Source organism: Zonotrichia leucophrys, chromosome 5, assembly GCF_028769735.1.
Source record: "Zonotrichia leucophrys gambelii isolate GWCS_2022_RI chromosome 5, RI_Zleu_2.0, whole genome shotgun sequence".
NCBI classification, from domain to species: Eukaryota; Metazoa; Chordata; class Aves; order Passeriformes; family Passerellidae; genus Zonotrichia; species Zonotrichia leucophrys.
Genome location: NC_088175.1, coordinates 34,732,822 through 34,747,281, shown reverse-complemented (window position 1 = coordinate 34,747,281; position 14,460 = coordinate 34,732,822). Strand labels below are relative to the sequence as shown.

The following is a 14,460-nucleotide window of genomic DNA, read 5'->3' as shown; positions in this document are numbered from 1 at the left end:
TGTGTACCCCTCCACCTCACTGACACTGAGAACTGCTGAATCTTGGGTACAAACTGCAGGTGTGTCAGCCTCAGAGCTCACCCATGGGACACAGTGAATGTTGTAGTGTGATCATCTCAAGCACCAAGCACTGATAAATGGATGTAACTGAGTTTTACCTGAGGTGTTCCTGCCTTTTGCTAAAGGTTTGGACTAGATGACCTTTTAAAGGTCCCTCCCAACCCAAACCATTTAGGGATTCTGGGATTTTTCATCTAGCTGTTGCTATCTAACCCAAATACATGATAATTTAAAAATATGTAAAGTCCTCACTGAGCAGTTGTGATGACCTGATTATTCAAGGTCTTTTGAGCAGAAGTTTTTTCCAAGTCAGTGGCAGAAGTCTACAATTCCAGAGGAAGGTGAAGGTACAGCTGAAATTGAAGAGAAATTTGGCTCAGGAAGGATCTGTCTGAAAGCCCTTTTGAAGTGTGATTGTGACTTTCCTGGCAGATATTTTGGCACCTTCCCAGACCCTTCCCTGAGGAAAGTCAAGTACAGGCAACAGTAGGAACAGTGTTTAAGTAATCAGTGTTTGTGCTTAGAACTGTCCATTTTCAAATCAGCTCAGAAGAAAGTATAAAGTGTGAGGAATAGGTGAGGTTTTAAAAAGATCAGGAAAATAGCCTCTTGTGTTTCATAAATGGCTTTCTTTGCACAGTGCTTTAATGTGACAGATATGGGATTTATCCTCTCCTATTTTTGGACTTGTTTAATGGTCAGTTTGTACGTCTCAGATGGCTGGTTAAGAAATTAGGCTGAAACATTGGATGGCCATATTATCAGCCAGCAAACTCCATTTGTGAATGTTAATTTGATTTATAAATGACACTGTATCCTGGATTCTGTCTGGACATTTCTCCCTGCTGAGTGGCGTGGTGCTAGCTTGAGATGCAGAGTCTGCTTCCCTGTCCTTGGCTAGCAAGTCAGCTGCAGCCTGTGTGGAGTAGTTAGGATTTTAGGTCGGCTGCAACCAACCAAAGGCATCAAGTGGCTTGTGCTAGGGGTAGGAGAAAAGGTAACTAAATGGGCTGAAACTTTACATAACAGTAACTTTAATAATAGGCATTAATGGGGAATGAGGAGGCTTGCACAGGAAAATGAGGGAGGACCTGCAGGAATGAGCAGACTGACCGAAAGGGGCAGAGATCTGAAAGACACTTCCGTTTAACTGTGTCTTTCCACAACTAATTATATTGTGTGTGGTGTTCAAATGTGAAGCATGATTATTTTAGAAGCCCCACTGAGGGTATTGTCCAAGACCTTCTTTAGCTGTTGCATCATTTTTAACCAGTGAGAAGCTAAGCCCCCAAGTCCAGAATTTTGAGAATTGTGCATTTTCTTCTGAAAAAGCTCTGGAAGAATTACACTGTTAAGTGGACATGAGTTGTCAGACTGTAGAGGGCTAATTTTCAGGAAAGAGCAAAAGTGAGAATATCTGTATCCCAAAAAGCCTGATAGAAGAGCTGAGTTTGTGAAATACCTTTGGAATCCCAATAGCTGTTTCAATTTAAGGGCATGGACTATCCAGAGAATGAAGATGCTTGCTGAAGTCTGGTGAGCATCTTAGTGGAGTGTCCACCAGGGCCATAGAGAAAATGCTTCTGGGTTTTGTTGGTGCAATGCTGTTTTCTAATTTTGCTCTCCATGGAGCAAAGACTTTATTCCCCTCCTCAATAATAAAATATCCTGTCTCCATGAGTGCACATTATGTATATTTAATGTCCCATCATTAAATGCCCTTGCAAAAAGTCCCTCTCCATCTTTCAGCAGAGGAGAAACTCTTCACTGTGGGGCTGGTGAGACACTGGAGCAGGTTGCTCAGAGCAGGGGTGCTGCCCCATGTGCTGTGCATTTCCCAGTCTGAACAGCCATTTCCACTTGCTGGGAAGGAGAGGCTGATAGGAATCTGCTGCTGTGGGGCTGGTGCAAACTGACTTGCAGGAATCACAAAAGGAGAACATAGGAATTCACAAGTGTGGTAGGCATTTTTTTTCTGTGTTTGGGTTTATTTTTTTTTTTTTCCTGCTCTTGACCAGCCCTACTTATACTTACTTTGATAACTAATGTTATCAAAATTTATGCACTTATTCTTTTTTTTCCCCTAGTCTACCTTCCTGTTGGTAAGTAAAAAGGTAAAATAGAAGAAAAGTCAAAGCAAAAGGTAAGTTTGTAACAAACACTTCAAAAATATTCACTGTTTTGTCCTATGGGTATTTTTGGTGTGAATTTTTAATTTTTTTTTTTATTATTTTAAAGTATTTTTATTTCTGTTTTGCTAAGTTCCCTGAACTTATAGCTGACAGAAAAACCTGCCAATTTGAAGAAGGTCTCTTTAGACTGGCATTTGTATGTGGAAGGTGAAGACCTCGTGTTTGTGAAGTTAACTGTCTATTACAATATAGGCAGAAGAACTCTTTATATTACATACTGCTTATAAATGTGTAAAATTTGATATTGTTTTGATGAAAGGCCCACTGGAGGGAAGAAATTGAGCTTATACCTTGTTTCTGTCTCTGCTTGATTGTTTGGGAAGGCTTTCTCTAAATCCCTGACATTGATAACAGATATTTGAGAAGTTCCCCCAAGCCAGACCAAGCCTGGGCTCACAAGCACAATTCCATTATTTCATCTGGATTTTATTACTGCAAGCAGCTTACCCAGCTGCATAGCAGGAATGTTTAACCAGGAACAAGACAAACTTCCATAAGCTGCTTAATTCAGACTTGGGACTGTTCCCTCAAATCAATTGATATTGAAATAATTACTTCTCAGAACCTGTAGAGGGAAAGGATGTAAAAAAGAAAATTAAAATCTAATTACATGGAGGTAGGAAGCAGTGTCTGAGCAGACAAATCTTAAGCTTTAGCAAATTTTCAAAGGTTACATTATTCTTTTTGTCCCTAGAAGTCTTTTTACTTTTCTATCCTCCTCTTGCACTTTTATCACTGTTTTTTAAGCAACAAGGAAAGCTTTTTTAAAAAAAAGAAAAAAAAGTTATTTCTAGATGAAATTAGGGTAAAATTATTTATATATAACTTTTTCTTTTATTAAAATTATAAAGAAAATGTCATCCAACAGAATTGACTGAGCTACCCTGACAGTGCCAATGTCCTGAACAGAAGACTATAATGCTGTTTTCCCAAGAGCAAGGGAAAATTTATTTGTAGTGTTTGCAGCTAAATTTCAGCTTAGGCAAATGTTCTGCTTCCTCCAATTCCCTCTTTATAAACTGTGTAGTTGTTCTCCTCTTCACTATTAAACTGCAGGTTGCATTATAAATTCATTGTGGCGGATGAGGTAATTCATGTATAGCATGAGCTAAACTCCCTTCTTCTTTTCAATAACTTTATACTAATTTAACTGCCCACCTCAATGAATTTAAATGATGGAGAGCAAAGTTCATGATACTTTAGTGAGGCTGAAAGAAGAAAAATGGCCATGTTGAAAGTATATATATGTAATATAAAAGTAAAAATACTAAAAGAGTTTTGCTTTATCTTGGCAGGGGGAGTTAAAGTAAAGCTGATGCATTTTTAAGGGAAGTATGGAAACCTGTTTGTTTCAGCACAAGTCTAGATTGAAAGCAGCGATCTTGAAGTGCACAGGGTAAGAAATGGGGGTTGAACTTTCCCTAGGGAAAATATTACAGGGCAGAGGGAGAGAAAGGGTTTATACTGAGGTCAGGATGTTCAAAAGCAGTTTTCTGAAGTGAAGCAGCTAATCATTAAGGCAACAAAAATGAAGAGTGGCCACATACAAATACCTGAAGAAGAGTTAAAATGGGGCAAGCATGTACAAGGCTTAACACACAAGTGTGCATGCTCTCTAAAACTCCTGCTCTATTCAGTACAGGGGATTTGCCAGTTCTGCTGTAGTTTGTCTGTCTGGTAATGCCAAATGTACCTATTCCCTAAACATTTGTCTCTTTTTTCCTTGAACCCATATAAACATTTTTTTATTCACAACTTTCTCCAGCAAGATATTACAGGTATATGCTACCCTGTGCCTTCCTTGCTACTTTGAACATGGTTCCCTGTAGTTTCATTTACTGAACTTCCTTGAAAAGACTATCTATCCCTGTCCAGCCTTTCCATGTCTTCTATGATTTTGCACGCTTGTTATATTCTGCCTAAATCCCCGCCACTGCCTGAAATATTTTGCCTACCAATTGCATACTTCATAGGGAAGCTACTCATTTTATCTACTGTTTTGATATTTTTTTAATCCCTGTTCCCCCTTCTGAAGGTTTTTGGTTTTCTAATAACAGATGATTTTCAAGCCAAGGGTTTCAGCCCTACACACATCTTTCTTCTATATTTATGTTCAGTAAGATGAATTGTCAATGTAAACAGTGGCATAGTGACCTGTTCTCTTTATCCTTCTTTTGCTAATTCCAAACATTTCTTTATTTTTTTCACTGCTATTGAGTGTTATTTTGTGGAACCAGCTGCTGGGACCTCCAATTTTTCTATGCTAACGGCCATGTATAAGACTAGGAGTAATTTTCTTTGCTTTATGCTTATTTCTACTGTGTTTCACCTGCCAGGGAAATGGTTTTGTGAGGTCCTTCAGGTTTCACAGTCCTTTCTCATCCTCACTCCTTCGAATGCTCGCTCTTTCTATTGCTGGCACACTTCCTTGCCTTACCACCTAGCACTGCTTTCAAGGTTAAGATGCAATAAAATGAATAGCACAAACTCAAGAGTTTCCACTAATTACTTTCCTCCACTGCAATACTGACCAATTATCCATATCCTATCTCCTCCACCTTCCATCTTTTAGCCACTTGCTTCCTCATTCCTAAACATTGCCCACTTATTTAATTGTTTTAAAACCCTATGGTAAGAGAGATTATAGAAAAAAAACTAACAAAACAACAATTCAAACCTTTTGGTTATATAGCCGTTTTTCTGTTCATGATTTCTTCCAATACTTCAATAATTTGATGAAATACAAGGCTTCCCTCTGCAGAGCCTGCGTTGGTATCCATATCTGATACACAGATCTAAGAAAGTTGTATCTTTGTAGTTGCCCACTAATTATTCCTAGTGCAAATTGCTTTCTGTTTCTCACTTGATTTTCATCCTTTGTCCTATGACTTGCGCAAGGTAAAGAATTTTTGCATTTGCATAAGAAACACTATTCTGAGCAGTGTGTTCTCTGCATTCTTTCAGCTTTCTCTAACTCATTAGTTTTAAAGTTCACTCATGGTTTTTGTTTAAAGTGTTGCACCTTTGTCCCCTGCAGTTCAGATGAAGTCCATTCCACTTGTGCAGGCTTTTTTCAGATGTGTACCTAGGTATTTTTACAAATTGAAGAAAATAGACTTTTGGAGTTTCATGCCTCAGATAAATTTGTACTGGCTTCACACTGCAGCTATATCAAATAGACATCTTGAAGGAAAAGACACATTTTAATCACAAAAGGTTGACTTCTGTTTTAACACTAGGATGAGATAAGTTGTCACAGTTAAAAACATTTGAAAGCGGGTTTTGTATTTAATCCTGTGCTGAAGAGATGTCATATGGCAAAAATACCCTCAATTCTGTGTTAATTTGTTTGAGGAAATATTGGACTTTTTTCTTCTCAAAAACAGCGCTATAATGGACCAGCAAATTTATCCAGCTTCTGCTTGTGAATATTCCAAATATTAATGAATATATTGAGCTGATGATGGAGTTAGTGATGCATTGTAAAAATGTTAAAATTTCATATAGTCCTGCTTCCTTCTTATAGCTATAATGAAGAGGGTTGTATTGTGGATAATTTAGATAATCTGCACGGGAACTAAAGCAATGACTGTGAAGGAGAATGTGGCATGTCATCCCCCTAGGCCATGGAGCACTCCATTTGCTGGAATAGCTTCTAACTGCTATTTAGTGGGCAGCTAGTGGAAAATAAAATTGCTTCAGGCAAGCGCGAATCTTATTCTGTATTATTAATGTTTGCAGTCTGTGTGAGGAATAGGGTAAACCAACTCCATTTCTAATAAGGGGAGAAAACTGGAGGCTAAAGGAAAGGGAGGGAAAGATCAATATCTTCTTTTAGCAACATTTCTTTGAAGGATTGTTTATGTTGTGCTGAGTTTTTGCTGAGGGTGGAGAGAGATAGGAATAGTAGGTTAGACACCTGTATCTTCTTCTGGAGACAGAGATTTCTGTTATCTAATGGTCATCCATAAGTGACTTGTTGATTAAGTTGGTAATCTCTAGTTTGCAAGAGCTCAGAGATTTCTGGAAAACTGAAAGTTAGAAAGGAGCATTATGTGAGAGAAACATTTCACACCCTGAAAGCTGGATGAGTTTAGCGTGCAGGATGAGCACACCATAGTGTGCTGAAATCCTCCGAGAAAATGAGAATGTAGATTCTGGGTGCTAACAAGTGATGAGATTTCCACTAAGAAAATCTGAAAAAATTCAAATTCTCTGAGTTTGTGTTTTGTTTGTTTAATTGGTTTTCGTTTGTTCAGTTTTTTGTTTTGGTTGGGTTTGAGTAAATAAGCTAAAGTTAAGCCAGCTTTATGCTACTGAGATAATGAAACATTACTAATCTATATAAATTGGGTCCAGAGGAACTTGTTCATCTGGGAATCTGTGTGTCCATTTATACCAAAAACTATTGAGGTCTAGGAGGACTGTGGGAGTAGCCCATCAGAAAACCTTTTCTTCCAAGTTTTCCACATCCTAACCCTAGAAGAGGCTTTCATCTTTATAAAGTAGATTTCCCAAAATGGTGTCATCTGTGAACTGGCTGCCCTCAGGATACAGAGAGGAATGCTTCAGAGATGATACAATGTTTTCAGCAGGATGGTATGATCTCACCTCAGGCAAGATTTACTTTTCCTCCCCACTCAAATTTTCTGTCAACTCTTTTCTCAGTGTGCCACCTGCTCTCCTGTGGACTGGATGTTAGACATAGCAAGTGCATGTGGTATATCTCTTCTGGGAAATATCTTCCAAACTGCCCTTGGCTTTCTTTCCTGATACCTCCTAGTTCTTGATCAGACTGAGCAGGGGTGTGCATGACTTCACCAAGAGAAGATAGCGGTGTGTTCCAGAACACGTGGGCTAAAACACACGTGACATCAACGAGAGTGAGTGACTGGTTGGTACTCCAGTCTGACATTCAGATAAACTCTAATACCCATATTCAGTACTTACATTTGTTTCCTGAAGAAAGAATTCATGCTGTAATTACTGTGCTGGGATGGATGGTGGTGTCTCTTTGCTTGCATGCCAAAAAAAACACACATCTGGCAAGCCAGATGCAAAGATTTTACATAATCAGCCTAAGTCTTTTGAGATCTTGTTGATTGTTGTGTTTGGAGAGAATCCATAACTACCAAGTGCAGAGTTTACTTCTAAACTCTATAAAATAAATTTTTATTTTAAAAATAAAAGTAGGTTGAGTGGACATGTGCAAATTTTGAAATTCCTATTAGCAGATGGGAGGCAGAAAACATGAAATGAAGGCTAGTAGTAAACCAAAGCCTTCAATCTGCATTGGGATTGCTGAGAAGCACCAAGCAGCAAACTGCAACTTCTTCTAACATTCTGAGTTGTTTAAATTTTGTGTCTGAGAATGTAGATGGGGAAGATGAGAAGAACTCTTGATAGCTTTATATGTAGAGAAAAATAGCTACCTGTCAAGTGAGATAACAACTATGTGATATGATAAGTGATTTTCTTTAATTTTTAACTGGATCAGTTTTGAAGCATCATAGGTAACAGCTATCAAACAAATGTCCGACTATGATGCAAACAATAATTTGTGTGATTTTTTTCCCTTCAAACCCTTCCCAGAACAGAAGTAAGGCTGTACTGCCAAATTATTCATTTGCCACCTCATTTTCCATTTGTGTAATTTCCTTTGGTGCATTGGCAATGGTACATTGTGCTATCCTACAATACCTCATCTGTTGTGTAACTTTAAAAGTAGTTAATGTTGGAGTAGGAAGGGCTAGCGTGACAGTAATAATGCAATTCATCCTTGAGTTTCAGTATTCCTTTCCACCATCAGTATTTGTTGTGGAGGTGATTTTTTTACATCTCATTATGAGGCTTTGATTATTCTGTTTGGAGAGGGCAGTTTCTGAACTTACTCAGGATAGTTTATTTCTTAAAGCCTGCACTGATGGTTTTTTTCCCTTCCATTAAGATATATGGCTTAACTTTTAGGGTATACTATTTGGGGGTTTTTGGGATTCTTTTTTGAGAACAGAAATGTAGTAGAATTATGCAGCATAACTCTGATCTTAGCCTTCAGGGGGGGCCCAGAACCAAGATTTTTCTCCTATCCATCTCCTAAACACCAAGCCATGGTGTGCTGTGTGAGCAGTCAAATGAAGAGCAGCTGAGAATCCCTTGGACTCTAAAGAAAAACAGCAGACATAGCTAATACTGATTCAATAAGAAATTAATCCCTCTCTGCTTATAGATTTACCTCATCCTTTTTCTTCAGGGAAAAGTTGATCCCTGATGTTCTTGAAGCCCCTGTGTCTCTAAGAGCAGATTGCTGTGAACATGAGGACTCGGTGCTGACGGACACAGCGGCTGTGTGTAAACTGACTGTCCCATGTCTCTAATTTGCTAAAAGGACGGGAAGGAGCTTTGCTGCTCCTTGGCAAATGAAAAAGCTCTTTCAAAGAGGAATACTGAACTTCCTGTTGGGTCTCCAAGCCTCTTGAGGTGAAGGCTGTATGGCCTGCAGCACAGCTGAAATCATGACTAAAAGTCAAGCTGCCAAGGCAGAAATCTTGTTCAGCTGATACTGATGGAAGAGAGTTTGTGGGTCCTATCCTTTTAGCCACAAATATACATGTGGCCTTTCTGACTAGAGAGAATTCTCTCTGTCCCCAGCAGCAGCCTCTGGAACCCACAAAAGACATTAACTACAGTGCTGTGGAAAATGGGAAATAAACAGCCTGGCTATTTGACTTAGCTTTCATTTTATAGGTTAACTTACAAAGAATTGTTTTCTGTTTTTTTTTTTTTAATTGAAAGCTGAGGCTTTAAAGCTTTAAATTTCTAAATCATAAATTCAGTGTTAGAAGGGCAAAGAACACCTTTACTCAGCTGAGGTTTTTATTAGCCATTCTCTCTTTTCACAGAATCACAAAACAGTTGAGATTGGAACAAATCTCTTGGGACTGCCTAGTCCAACCTCCCTCCCTCAGGAGGGGTCGGCTGGAGCAGGATGTTCAGGGCAGTGTGCAGTAAGATTATGAACATCTCTGAGGATGGAAACTTTACAGGCAATGTTTTAGTGTCTGACCACCTTTGCAGCAAAAAAAATTGTTCTGTGTTCATGTGGAATTCCATGGGCATCATTTGCCCCCATAAACAGTGAATGCTTAAATGTTAAAAAAAAAAAGTAACCACTAAACAATACTTAACATTATGGATTAAGAGAAGAATATTTAAGCTTCTATGTAATCACTGTGTCAGTAATGTTTAATAAGACATGACTCCTTGTAATGTCCGATTTTTTTTCTGAAATAATTGGTTAAAAGAAAAATTGTAACAAAAATAAGTTAAAATATGGTGTTTCTTCTCCCTTGCTTCTGCTCTCTTTCATTCTTCAAGCTAATAAGGAAAAAAATATTTGTAGGAGAACTTTGATTTCATCAACATATTCCTCTTATGATTGATAGTAAAAACACCAGGTGAGACCTTCAGCACTCACTATTTGCAAGCCAAGAGCAAGATCTATGTTTATCTAGACCCGATCCACTCATTGAGGAGATGTGTGAGATGTGCACTTGCTGCATCCTTTTAGAAGCAGGGGTGAAAATGCCCTGCTTTTTAGGTGCTCTGTGAAAATGCATTTGAGCACTGGCATGTTAGAAATGAAAGAGTGGATCTGGGGGAAGGGCAGGGGGGCAATATGCAATTCTAAAACTTGTGATTGTACATTCCAGAACTGAGCTTGTATTGGGCATTCATAAGCTCAGATAGACAGCACTTCTCAGGATATCACAAAAGGAGTCATGTAAGACAGGACATTTTTCATCAGTCAGAATTTAAAACCTCTCCCAGAGAGGCTGGTAAAACTGGCAGTCAGCCTACAAAGTCTTTGTTATCTCAGAAGTGCAAATCCTCCTTGCATTCCTTGTGGGATACCACAAAATTAAAATCACCCTAACTTCCCTTGATTCTAGCCTACTTTGAGACTTATCTTGAGAACAGGAGGGTTCTTAGGCCAGTATAGACCCATTACACCTGCCAGTCACAGTGAAGATTCAGGGGGTGTGTACTGATGGACAAAATTCAAGTACAGAGAAGTGAGGGCTACAGCCTGTATGTTTTTGTGAAGCGCTGTTTGGACACTTTCCTGTCTGACCATTCTGGAGCACTCTGGCAGTCATGCTCCCACCACCAGACACTTTCACTGCCGGTGTCTTCACAACAGGCAGCTCCAGGGACCCAACAGGACTCTGGGTTTACTCCCAGCACACCCCACACCCTCACAGTCAGAAAAGGTTTCCTCAGGGCTCAGCCCTGGGTTTTTCATAGCAGGGTCTCAGACTCAGTCTAGATTTCTTGAAGTTGTTTTACCGTGGTGCAGCCACGGAATAACAGCTGGAGCTGATGCCTCTATAGAGGGACCATGAACAAGAGAAACCCTGGGCTTTTGTACCCTCACAGTCTGAGGTCTTCCCACTGAATCATCAGCTCCTGAGTACCTCCAAGTGTCCATCCCTGGCTGGGCCATTGGTCCCCACTCTAGTGCAAAGGGTTAGTATCTTGGCTCAGAAACATGGTATGTAAAGTTTGAGTGTATTTTTTCTTTTTGTTGCTTAAATGATACCTAAGAACAACTGTCACAAAGTACAATTGTCCCTTCTTGTTAGGACCACCAACTCTTTTATTCTGTCTGCAGTATGAGATGTGAAGTGTCCTTGTTAGAGAGAGCAGTACCATCATTATGAGATGACCATACAGCAAAATTATGCAAGAGCACTACCAAACAGATGGTGTCCTGGTACAGTGCAGCACTCCTATTTGAGTTTCTTAAGCTCTTACATACAGAATATTATCCCTGCATCAACAAAAACATTAGAAAAAAATTCTTTAAAATGTTATCCTCCAGAAGAGCCTTGCTGAGAGCAGGTAATAGCCAAGAGACTTTGGCTAGATGATCTGTTACTTTTAGGCAGCATGCAGTCACTAATCCACTGGGCTTTATGGGTCTATTTAAATTAGATATATGCAGGCAGTGCATTATTTATAACCAAAAGCATGAATAATTCAATGTGCCCACTCTCAGCAGGTATCCAGCTTGTGCCAGAAGCCTGCACTAGATCCTTGCTTTCAGAATAATGAAGAGACTATTAGATAAGTCTCTTTTGCCTGTATGCTCCAGTTTGCTCTGTCTACTCTTCCTTTTGTATTTCTAGTTTGGCTCTTTTGTCGGTGAAGAAGAATAGATGATGTATTCTCTACATTATTCCCTTCATCTGGAGATGACATACTATGTCTAAAACAAATTATGTAAATCCGTTTAGGATGAATGCATTAATTTCATTTCTCTTTCATTGTGATGGAGACAGTGGCATGTTCAAGACAGGGAATTAAAGGCAGCATGGCTCAGGGAAAGCACAATGCTCCTGGCCTAACAAATCTGGTCTGCTACCCTCCAGTGCACAGCTTGGGCTCAGCTGTGTCCTGAGAATAGTTGTGGCCACTCAGCCTTGTTGGACAGTGTCTGTTGTATCATCCTCATGCTCAAATGCAGAGGCTGGAAAAGAGTTCATACTACCTGCTCTCCAGCCCTCCTGGCTTTTTGTAACAAGTGGTCTGAGTTAGGGCCTTCTAGTAGGAGGGTTGCTGCTGCTTGTTCCTCTCTGAAATCTAGACACCAAGTCCAGAGCAAGCAATATAGTAAACTAAATTTGTCTGTCCATTCTGAGTCTGAACTTCTCTGAAAGAGCTTACAGTGCTATTGCTAGTTTCCGCCCAAGCCCAAGAGCAACCAGGTATTGCAGTCAGGTTTCAAAACACTGAGCAAACAACCTGAACAATTTGGGGAAGAAATAAAAATTCTTCAGAACATGTGATGTTCTGGGTTGTAACACACAAAAGTCAATGCAGCAGAGATCTCCAAGTTCCCTACAGTTGAAAACAGAATGCAAGTGCTTTACCTATAAGCTTTGTTTTAAATCCTTAGTGGTCTGTTACTGAATCAGTGAAGAATTGTTGAGGTATTTTTCTAGGAAATAAAATACATTAGTTCAAGCTCTCTCTGTCTGTGTGACTACAGATGAGCCATAATTTTCTGTACCTCAGGTCCTCATTTATATATCTGCATAATAATAGCTCCCTACTCATTGCAGTAATATGAAGGGAAAAATGCACCAAAGATAGTGAGCACTTGAGAGTCGTGGTTTGGAAGGCAAGTAGAGTTAGCTAAATATTATAATTACAGTTCTTCTCCTACAACAGCCCAAAAGAGATTGCTTCTGTAGTCACTAAAACACAGCAGTTAGAGAGCTTGAACTAACTCTAGTTTGTACAGGAGTATAGCAGCATTACACAAATTTATGTAAAAACCATGTTTAAAACATTCTGCAAAGTTGCTGCTTAGAATTCGTAGCCTAGATGATTATAACAACTCTATGTGGAAAATTGCAAGTCTTCAAATCTTGAGGTACATCATAGGGTCTTCAATAATATAAACTTTAGTGGAGTGTTTAAATGGATAATGTTCTTGGGTGTCATTGCTTCAGAAATAAGAAACAGAGAAAACATGCTGTGATCAGATATGATATCATCATTTGTACCTGGCTGAATTTTGACTTCCACACTTCCTGCCAAGATCTTTTATAAAAGTACTGATCTTAGCCAGCATGGCTTAACAGAAAAGAATCTAACCAAATCACATAGAGAGTAGAATATCCAAAAGTAGAAAAAAAGATACTCTGGCAATATATTGGTATCCTTAACTGGGACTAAGCAGTAGAATCTGTTTCAAATACTGTGTAGAAAATCCATACTAGTGTGAATTATTTTTGATTTATTTTTCTTGGTTTAGCATCTTAATGACTGGTTATAATTCCCCACTGAATGTGCAGTGATTCAATGACAGAATCATTTCACAAAATTGCATTGTTTTGTTCCAATAGGAAAAACGGTTCTGTGCTCCAAAGGAGAAACTTAGCTTATTGTAGAAAAAGACACTCAGAAGATACAAGCCTCACAGAATGCAGGATGATCTGGAAAAAATTCTTAATGAAGGTATTTGACTAGGAAAGGGAAATTCTTCCCAACTCTAATAAATTATCAAAGAGCTATGTCCACTTCATACTGTGTGGTTTGAAGCTGTGGTGGCACACATGCATAAAAGGTTTATGGTAGGGATAAGAAATAAAGGGTGCAGAAAATAACTTTGATTGGTCGTCAGTGACCTCAGTGGTTCTACTAATGGTTCTGTTGTAAGTTTCCCCCTTTGTCCTACCAGGTGAACCAATAAGGGAGAGAAATTCTAACCCAATGATGGCTTGCATATCAAATTTATGAATCTCAGAAGCAGAACCTGAAAGTCTTCAGGGGAGGAGAGCTCGAGCTTTCATTAAACCTTGTTACAAGTTCAAGACGGACAGTTGCAGCTGAAACATTGGTGTGAGATTCTTTGCCTCATAGATCTGTGATCATAGAAGAGCTCTGCAAGTCAAATTTCAGGTAACTAAAAAATTTATTTTCATCTGCTGCATGATTTCTTTTAAGGTACTCCTGGAAAACATAAAATATAAGTTATATACAACTGATGAAGGAATTGGAACCTAAAAGCTGTTTTACTTGCAGCTACTCCCTACAAACTTTGCTGTCTGCATCACAGCCAGTGCTTGTCATTACCTATTTGGAGGGGAGAGAGTGCTTTCCTTAAGCTGTATTAGCAAGATATTTACTGCTCAAACTCCTACTTCTTACAGGTACTTGGACCCCAGTGGCCCACTGTGATGGATTTTTATATCAATGTTGCCACCATAAGTAAAGAATAAAGTGTTGTAAAAAAGTGAGAAGGGAAGAGATAGGAAATCAAATGTATGTATGCATTAGTTTGGTTTAGACTAGGTTCATTTAGCATTCTCTGATCACTACAGAATCAAAACAGTTTAAAAAAATGGGGTATTTATTCTCATAAAATCCTGTCTGTAGAAGTGAGATAGTGCTCCTCTGTTTATCTTGGGAAACAAGGTACAGCAAGATTAATGCAGAGTTCATTGGATGTAAGGAGCCTGGTTTTAGGACGTGTTTTCAGGGCAGGCTTCTCAGATTAGGAACTATTTAGAAGGCATTGCAGGGAGAGAGTTGTATGAGACCCAGTAAAAATCAAGCATCAACTTCTGCAACTTTTGCCATTGGTCAGGTTACAATTGGGAGTAAGCAAGTAGAAAGTTATGTATTCCTAAACTTAAAT

At 39.0% G+C, this 14,460-nt stretch overlaps 1 long non-coding RNA gene across 1 annotated transcript; it reads left to right on the top strand.

Moving 5' to 3' along the window:
• The first annotated feature begins 1,946 nt into the window (after window positions 1-1,946).
• Window positions 1,947-13,738, top strand: LOC135449114 (uncharacterized). The gene is made up of 5 exons (XR_010440647.1): window positions 1,947-2,020; window positions 2,148-2,203; window positions 3,548-3,648; window positions 13,166-13,277; window positions 13,501-13,738. It is a non-coding gene; the product is annotated as an uncharacterized LOC135449114 (long non-coding RNA).
• The last annotated feature ends 722 nt before the right edge of the window (window positions 13,739-14,460 follow it).